General features: G+C 36.7%; 1 long non-coding RNA gene across 1 annotated transcript in view; it reads left to right on the forward strand.

Moving 5' to 3' along the window:
* The window catches only part of LOC138167315 (uncharacterized), a 55,156-nt gene that overhangs the window by 10,728 nt on the left and 34,767 nt on the right, over positions 1-9,661 (forward strand). The gene's annotated exons all lie outside the window — the stretch shown is intronic.

A 9,661-nucleotide genomic window follows, 5' to 3' on the forward strand; every position in this document is an offset into this window, starting at 1 on the left:
GAGATCACAGGTTCCCCACCCCTGTCTTTAATGATTGGTTCTAGAATTTTCCCAGTAATCAAAGACAGGATCACTAGGCTGTAGTTTGCAAATTGTGTTTTTCCTTTAAAAAATAAACAGAACATTTTCAGTTTTCTCATCTTTTGGTACCTCAACCCTACCACACATCTGTCAGCAGTACTGAGTACATTAGTAACTTAGTATATTGCACATGGTTTGATTGGAAGAATCAGAGGACCTGACTTTGAAACTAACTCCACCATTTACTGATTGTGTGACTTAACCTATTTAGCTCTCAGTACTGTCCCACTGATATCTTGGGCATTGAGATTTCATTCAAGACCTTGAAAGGAACAGAATATGTAATGAGGAAAGGAGACATTGGTCAAGGAATAGTCAAGAAAATCTTCTAAATGAGAAATAGCAAGGGGGTGGGGGCGAGCAACACACTGTTTCCAAATTAAAATGCCATTGTCTTAACCCTCAACAATTCACAGCTTTGGCAAGAAAGCTATAAGTCCTTTGGAGCCAGGACCTGACTTACTATATTAATGATCATTTTCCAGTAGATTGGGGAAAACTTCCTCTGCCAGCAGGAATAACATTAAAAATTCTTCAGCAGTGAAAAGAGTACTCCAGGACTTTTCAGAGAATGGGAAAAACAATCCAACAAGTAAAACTTGGACAGGAAAAACGGAAACAATTTCTCTTTGGGCTGGTCCTCCACCTCAAAGGGATGGATTCATGTAATTTTTTTTTATCCTGCCTCTTATTTGACCATTTATCCCTTAAAAAAAATCTGACTGCATGTATTTAAGGGAAAAGAATATTCCAATACCATGTATGACTTCTCTCTTTTCCTTTCTAACTACTTTATAGGATCATTGATTTAGACTTGGAAGGGATCTTCAAGAGTATCAAGTCCAACCCCTTCATTTTATAGTTAAGGAAACTGAGGCTGATAGAGGTTAAATGACTTGATCATGGTCACATAGCTCATCAGTATCTAAGGCAAAATTTGAACTCAGCTCTTCCTGGCTCCAAGACTAAAATTACATCTATTGTGCCATCTAAGCTGCCATTCTTAGTCCTGCTTGATCAACTCTACCCATTTTCCTCTCCTCTACAGTATTTCCTTCTATTACCTGTATTTTGAGGTCAATAACTATGACAATATATAAATAGATAATGAATAGAATGTAACAAAAGTGCTACTATCTTATAATGCGTTTTTATAAAATTAAACCCTCATTTGAAACCTCTTCTGTAGTTTTATCTGTCCATGAAACAGCAGCACAAAAGGGAAAACAACGCATTTTAATGTTGACTTGAAATGAACTAGACCCCAATTACCCAATCCAATACAACAAACATTCATTTAGTGTCTAGAATATTCAAGGTACAGTATGAGACCTTGATGACATACAGGTGAAAACAAAACAATTTAAGAGCATATGTTCTGTTTTTGTTGTTGAGTTGTTTCAGTCATATCCACCTTTTCATAACCCCATTTGAGGTTTTCTTGGAAAAATATTGGAGTGGTTTACCATTTTCTTCTCCAGATCATTTGACATGTGAGGAAATAAGGCAAACAGGGTTAAGTGACTTGCCAGGGTCATGCAGCTAGTAGGTGTCTGAGGTCAGATTTGAACTCAGAAAAGTGAATCTTTCTGACTCCTGACCTGGCTCTCTCTGCTCTACGGCACCACCTAGTTGCCTTCTACTAGAGGAACAAACCTCCAACACAGATCAAACAACAGGTATTTTGAGGAAGGAGAGAATACTAACTGTAAGATGTAGCAAAGGCGTAATAAGTTGTGTGTTGAGCCACGATGCCTTGAAGAAAATGATGTATTTTAAGAGGCAGAAGTAAGGAGGCAAAACTACTTTTGAGGTTAACAAGGTTTCTGAATGAAGGAAATGAAGATAACAAATACTATCCTGGGCTGGCAGGTGGTGTAGCAGAATCCATCAGCTCTCTGCCCTCCTTTGCTGCCCAGCACCTTCTAGATAACTATATACAATATAGATCACTGTATTTGGATCCCCATCATTTAACACAGTGCTTGGTATACATGTTTAATAAATGCTTGTTTGTTCATTCATGAATTTCTTTATCAGACCACATCTTGACCATCAAAGTATTGAATGGTGCATTAAGTATCAGATTCCACAGTTTTTAATTGATTCCAAGAAGCATTTGACTCAATGGAAGTAAATACAGTTTTACAGGCTCTTTACCAACAAAGTGTCTTCAATGATGCGCGCTCCATGATATATGCAACCACAGAGTCAACCTTATTCAATGATCCTCTGATAATCAATATCCAAATAGGGGAATAAATGCTTACTGAAGGTATTCACCAATATTAGAACATTTTCCACTAAGCTGAGATGGAAGAAGAATTCCCTATTGATATTGAAGTTCTTTAAATGCTCCTGATATAGTGCTTCTTACACTGATGCCTAGAATACTACTAGAGCTCTTTAATGAGACCCTCAGTTGCTCAAAAGAGAACCATTTACTAATCCACACAGGGAAAACAAAATGATTGTACAGCACTGTTGCATTGATTATAACTTGAAGTATGATAGGCAGACCCATCAACACATAAATATGTTGGCTGTGATAAACAGTCGGATATAGCTGGATATGCACTGAAAATGAGCAATAAGCTATATCTACAGTTGAACAGGAGAAAGAAATCTGTTTGACTTACATTTGGGAAATTATTAAAAGTTTTCAATGACCCCAGTCTATAACCTGTCTCAAAAACCAAATTTTTTTGCTTTTTTTTTTTTTTGTAGGGCAATTGGGGTTAAGTGACTTGCCCAAAGTCACACGGCTAGTAAGTGTGTCAAGTGTCTGAGACCGGATTTGAATTCAGGTCCTCCTGACTCCAGGGCCGGTCCTTCATTCACTGCACCACCTAGCCACCCACAAAAGCCAATTTTTAAAAACAACAATATTCACCTAGCAATATTATGTTGTTGCAAAACATGGAACACCAAAGTCTTTGATGAACCAAATTTGAAGGTGATCCACTGGACAATAAAAATACAAATAGTATAATTAGGCCACAGGATATTACCAATGACACATTGAATGCAAGAAGTAGAGTGAGAAATATAATCCAGGAACTGTATTATAAGAAATGGAGGTTACACAGCAAAAATGAGGAAGAATATGTAGACAAACATGAGTGCTATACTTATGTCACTAAAATGTTAAAGCCCTAGTAGAAGGTCTCCAATGTGCTGGGTAGAACCCTCATATAAGATTCATGAAAAGACATCTATAAGAATTACACAGATGAGAAGGTAGGACTTCTCTCAATATGAACAGGTAGAGGATATATAGAATCATAGTTTTATTGAAGTATATAAATTTCTGAAAAAAATAAGCTTTTATTAACTGAGTTGTTCTTGAACATGAATTGCATTTTTTTAAAAGTCATTTCAGATTTTCTTTGGATTGAGATTAGTTGGTCCATTAATAAATGAGCTTGTTTCTATATGTGGACCATAATATATAATCTTTTTTACTCAGGTTACCTAACTAGGAATTTCAAAATGTACCTAATGTTACCTAAGTAGTTTTTTGATTGCTGGCTGGGTGAAGCTGTGGGTAAAACTCACAAAAGAGATAAAATAGTCCTGAGGTTGTAGGCCAGTTACACATTAAAAACTGTGACTGCTGTCCTGATTCATACCAGCTGTAGTTTGGCAGAGAACCAGCAAGTAGAAACAGCTCATCAAGAGACCAGGAAATGGCATCACAAAGGATAAAAGAGTTAAGTAGATGAGGTCAGATGCTTTAAGATCTAGAAAAGGAAACAGCCCAGATGCAGATATCTACAATCTGGTAGATAACAGCAGCAGTTCTATCCAGAAAGTAGCTTTTGTAGGGATGAAAAGGGGGGAGGGTTGTCCCAAATGGGATACAACCCTAAGACAATGAGTTACTCTCATTCTATATATTCTGCCTATATGTTCCCTCATTCATTGATGGTGTAGGAATATATGGAAGAATATGTCCCTTTTTTATATAAAGGGATTTTCCTTGTTATCAATTTGCTATTTTTAAAAATTGATTGATATTTGCTTTTAATTAATGTGTCCTCTTGTTTAGTCTGGTAAAAGAGAAACATCATTGTGGGGTGAAAAGTTTGTTTGTTTTTTTAATAGACTTTGAATAGACTCTCACCTAGGATGCTTTGACCATGGTATAGCCACTGTAGGGATTCATATTTGAGAACTATAGTAATAAGAACTCATGTTTACATTGCACTTAGAGGTTTATAAAGCACTTTCCTTATATCAGCTTTGTAAGGTAGTGTTTCTATACTCTACAGATGAAGAATCTAGGACTTCTAAAGATTAAGTGACTAAGCTATGATCACATAATAATAAGTGTGAAAGCTGAGATTCAAACCCAGGCCTCCAGTCTTGATTAAATCGTGGGATTGCCAAATTTCTTATGAACTCTCTTACATACTTCTGGGGAATGGGGCAAGAGTTACCATTTGAAGATAAAGGATGACCTTCTGTAGCCCTTGCTTCCTGTAGACCCAGCACAATTAGTCAGCAAAATCTTATTGCTATAATGCTCTCCCTTAAAACTAAGAAGCTAAAGGACTGACCCAGACATTGTCCCAAAGTTAGTTCCTTTCTTTTGCTAAATTGAGCTTTTATGCAAACCAAACCCTGGAATGAATTCATGCAAACTCAAAACATATGCAGACAATAGACTGGTTTGGAAGAATTTCTTGATAGTTGAAATCTTGGAAGGAGCCCCATCTGTGGTAGTTTCCCTTTATTTCATCATACCAAGGAAGCCTGTATATAATAGATAATTTTATTCAGTTTGGGTCATTGTTAGAAATATAAACTGATGACATTCTTCAAAAACTGAAATGGAAGCCATCCTAGGAATCAACACTTAAGTTTTTTAGACATTTAAAAAAGATTATAATCAATCCAAAGTATAAGACTATTGAAATGAAGATAATGTAGAGTAATGTCCTTTGAAACTATTTGTCTCAATTGAATGCAGATAATAAGGGGAGAAAGGGAAGTTTTAAAGAAAAAAAAATCAAAACCAATTGGCAGAAAGCATTTCTCCATACAACAAATTATGTATGACCTTGCTCCCAAGGCCAAAAAATGTGGAAGCTATTGAAGTATTCTAAGCAGATGAAAGCAGAAAAAGGCAGATCCCCTTCCTGTGATAAATGAGCCCTATGCCACCATCCTAAAGTCTTCCTACTCTCCTACCCTGCCTCAGTCCACATCACCAGTCTGAGTAGCATTGTGCTATGTTATGTGTCATCCCCTGCCAGCAAGAGATTTAATTAGTTAGGGTTTAGAAAGCCATCTTACTCAATAGGGAGATAGAAAGGGAAGGGGGTAGGAAGTATGAGGGGGAGATGATAAGGAGGAGGGCAGATTGTGGGAGGCAGTAGTCAGAAGCAAGACAGATTTTTGAGGGGAGAGAGAGGGAGAGAGAGAGAGAGAGAGAGAGAGAGAGAGAGAGAGAGAGGAAAATGGAATGAAGGGAAATGTAGTTAGTGAGCATAATTGTGGATATGAATGGAATGAGCTAACCCATAGAATGGAAGTGGATAGTAGAATGGATTGGAAACCAGAATCTAATAACACATTGTGTTCAGGAGACACATTTGGGATTAGAAGACATACACAGAGGGGCGGCCAGGTAGCACAGCGAGTAAGAGCACCGGCTCCAGTGTCGGGATGACCTGGGGATTGAATCTCGGGCTCAGACACTTAGCACCCACCCAGAAATAACTGGCCGTGTAACCTTGAGAAAGTTACTTAACCCCGATTGCTTAAAAAAAAAAAAGACATACACAGAGTTGAAATGAAGGACTGGAGCAGAGTCTTATTATACTTCAGTTGAAGTGAAGATGGCAGAGGTAGCAATCACAATCTCAGACAAAGCAAAAGCAAAAATAGCCCTAATTGAAAGAAGTAATCAGGGAAACTATATTTTTCCAAAAAGTACCATAGACATTGAAGTGATATAAAAAAAATTTACAGCAAGTTTCTCTGATAAAGGCCTCATTTCTCAAATATATATATATATGGGACTGAGTCAAATTTATAAAAATAAAAGCCATTTCCCAATTATAAATGGTCAAAGGATGTGAACAGGCAGTTTTCAGAAGAAGAAATCAAAGTTATCTCTATCTATTTATCTAAATCACTATTGATTAGAAAAAGACAAATTAAAACAATTCTGAGGTGCCACCTTATACCTATCAAAAATGATAAATACTGGAAGGGAATGAGGGAAAATAGGTATAATAATGAATTGTTGGTGGAGTAGGGAATTGGTCCAACCATTCTGGATCTGAAACTATGCCCAAAGAGCTATAAAACTGTACATACCCTTTGATCCAGCAATGCTACTACTAGATCTGTACTCCAAAGAAATCAAAGGGAAAATTTGTATAGAAAATATTTATAGCAGCTCTTTTTGTGGTAGCAAAGAATTGGAACTTGAAGGGAGGCTTATCAATTGGGAAATGACTGTATAGGTTGTACATATGATTGTGATGAAATACTATTATTCTATAAGAAATGATGAAGGGAAGGGTGTTTCAGAAAAAAAATGTGACAAGACCTATGGGAACTGATGCAAAATAAAGGGAGAAGAACTGAGAGATCATTGCACATAGTGTGCAGTGTTGTAGTGGAGATCAATTGAGAAAGACTTGGCTACTCTGATCAATACACTGATCCAAGACAATGACAAAGGACTCATGATGAAAAAAATGTTATACACCTCCAGAGAGAGAATTGATAAACTCTGAGTACAAACTGAAGTATAATTTTATTGGATCCTTTGTTTTTGTCTTTTGCTTTTTTGGCAATATAACTCATATGAAAATATATTTTGCATGATTTCACATGTATAATTGGTATATTGTTTGCCTTCTTGGTAGGTAGGGTAGGATTAAGAGAGAGGGAGAAAATCTAGAACTCAAAATTTAAAAAAGAAAAGAATGTCAAAAATAAACAAATAATAAATATTATAATAAAAATAATTTAGCAAAGTTAAAAAAAAAGACATTAGGGCAAGTCTGTATACCATGAAGTGAATATTACATACTGATCTTATTACTGATTTAGACTTTGAAACATGGGCAGCACAAATGTCAAGCGTACAACTGCCTAAATTGCCTTTGAACTTGTGAATCCTTTTGGAAATTGGAAGATTTTTGTCATGAAAACTGGTAAACAGGGCAGCAAAATACAGCGAAAGACACTCACTCTGCCTGTTTATTTTAGAAGAAGTTTCCTAAGGCAAGGAATGGGCATTTTTCCATTTGCTAAATTCAGTCTAGCCTGGGAAATCAATTGCACATAGAAAAGCATTATCATTGTGTACTCTATGGGCCTTCCATTGCAAAAGTCAGTCATTTTCCATGACGTTGTCATCAGCATTTCATGTGACTTCCTCTTCTCCCTAGAATGCACAGATAATGCACAATCCCCTGTCTAACCTGTCCTGGTTTGTAGATGAATTAACAGACCTTTTTATGTTGGAAATGTCTTCTGATCTTTTGTGTTTCTTGGCTGGTATTCTTTGCCCTCTAAGGCAAAAGCAGACCACACACTTCAATGGGAAATCTGAAGAAAGGCTCCTAGAATTTCATTAATAAGAAAGCTAAACCTGAATGGATAATTATAATAGATACCTGCATGTGAGGGTTTAATATTGGACAAACAGAGGGTGGCTAGGTGGTGCAATGAGTAAAGCGCCGGCTCCGTAGTCAGGAGGACCCGAGATCGGTTCTGGCCTCAGATACTTAACACCCACACAAAAAAACTAGCCGTGTAACCTTGGGCAAGTTACTTAACCCCAATTGCCCTCCAAAAAGAAAAAAAAATACTGGACAAACAAGACAATGAGAAACAAAAATACATTTAACATCATTAGATTTTAATTGTGTATCTTAACGGTCAACTTAGATCATCTTTGTTGTTGTTCAGTCATGTCCTACTCTTCACAACCCCATTTGGGGTTTTCTTGGCAAAGATACTGGCATGGTTTGTCATTTCCTTCTCCAGCTCATTTTACAGATGAAGAAATGAGGCAAATAGAGTTAAGTGACTCACTCAGGGTGATGCAGCTAGTGTCTGAGGTCAGATTTCAACTCAAGAAGATGAGTCCTCCTGACTCCAGGCCTGGCACTCTATTCAATAATCTAGCTGCCCTTAGTCTATCTTTAACCAAGTAGTTATGTTTTATTTGCTCTGGTAAAGAAAAGCTTTATTTGATGATTGTTTTAGATCTATGATCTTGCCAGTATCAGAAATTTCTGGTGTGGAAACTTCTTCCACCAATATACATCAGCAAATCATCTGCAGCTTATGGCCTTAGGGAGGTGCCTGGGGACACCTATAGGAAATTTTTTTTATGTTTATGTTTGTATCCAAGGCTTTGCTAAGGAACTATGGCTTCGCTTTGCTTCAGTAGAAATAATATTAAAGATTTGTCTTAATAGAATAATATTGAGAATGTTTTTCTTGAACCCAAATAATACTGGGAATGATTTGCCTTAATAAGAATAATACTGGAAATGTTTTGCTAAAGACATTGTACCCCTTAGAAACATATTCTGTTGCCAGTAATCACATTGTCTATAAAATTATGTCTAACAGAAAGCTCAATGCAGTCTGGTTAATAAACACTCCTATCAAATTATAATTGGCCTAGCTGTCCTGTTTGATCTCGGTGTCCATTACATTATTATTTGGGACTCAGGGCCATTGCTCCTGCAAATTTTGGTTAACTCAAAGCCTGTCTTAATACCAACCTTACCTGACCAAAACCTGTCCCACAAGATGTGAAAAATCTTTTTTTTTCTTTTTTTGGGGGGAAGGTAGGGCAATTGGGGTTAAGAGACTTGCCCAAGGTCACACGGCTAGTTTTTTTGTGTTAAGTGTCTGAGGCCAGATTTGAACTCAGGTCCTCTTGACTCCAGGGCCAGTGCTTTATTCACACCAACACCTAACCACCCCATGATATGAAAATTTACTTAGAGACTTAAACATTCCTTAGCTAAGAGTCCAGAGGAAGAATCCCAACTGTTCCTGACAGTAACATGTAAATCTTCCTCCTCAATCTGTCTATTTATAGATCCTCTAAATGTAGTTTAATTTGTAACCAGACTTAGTTTACCCATAGAATTTATTTGATGAGATTTGTTTCCTTAGGGAATTATGAGATTATGATTCTGTTTAAATTTGTTCAACTTTTGTAATGTTGAAAGAAATATGGGATGTGTCTATCTTCTCTTTAATTTTTATGACCTAAAGAGAACGTACAAGATTGCAATATAAAAGAATTCTTTCTCTGTCCCTCTGATGCAATTTTGCCTATTTTCAACTCCTCATGGTCATTGAGGTTTTCTCTGCATCATGACCTTTGCTTGAGCATAATAATAAAACCTAGATTTTTTTTACCTCTTTAATTTCTTTGTTGTGGTAAATATCTGTTTGGTAGCAGTTACCTACCACATGGACTCAGAGAGGAGATATTTCTCTTATAACATTACCAGTGGGGAAACTCATGAAGAAAAGTTGTGACTTGCCCAAGGTTGTCATGCTACCTACCAGTAAGCAGAGTACC

The sequence above is a fragment of the Petaurus breviceps genome, unplaced genomic scaffold (genome assembly GCF_028583685.1).
Source record: "Petaurus breviceps papuanus isolate PSGF00001 unplaced genomic scaffold, PetGlider_PUasm1.0 229, whole genome shotgun sequence".
Lineage (NCBI taxonomy): Eukaryota > Metazoa > Chordata > Mammalia > Diprotodontia > Petauridae > Petaurus > Petaurus breviceps.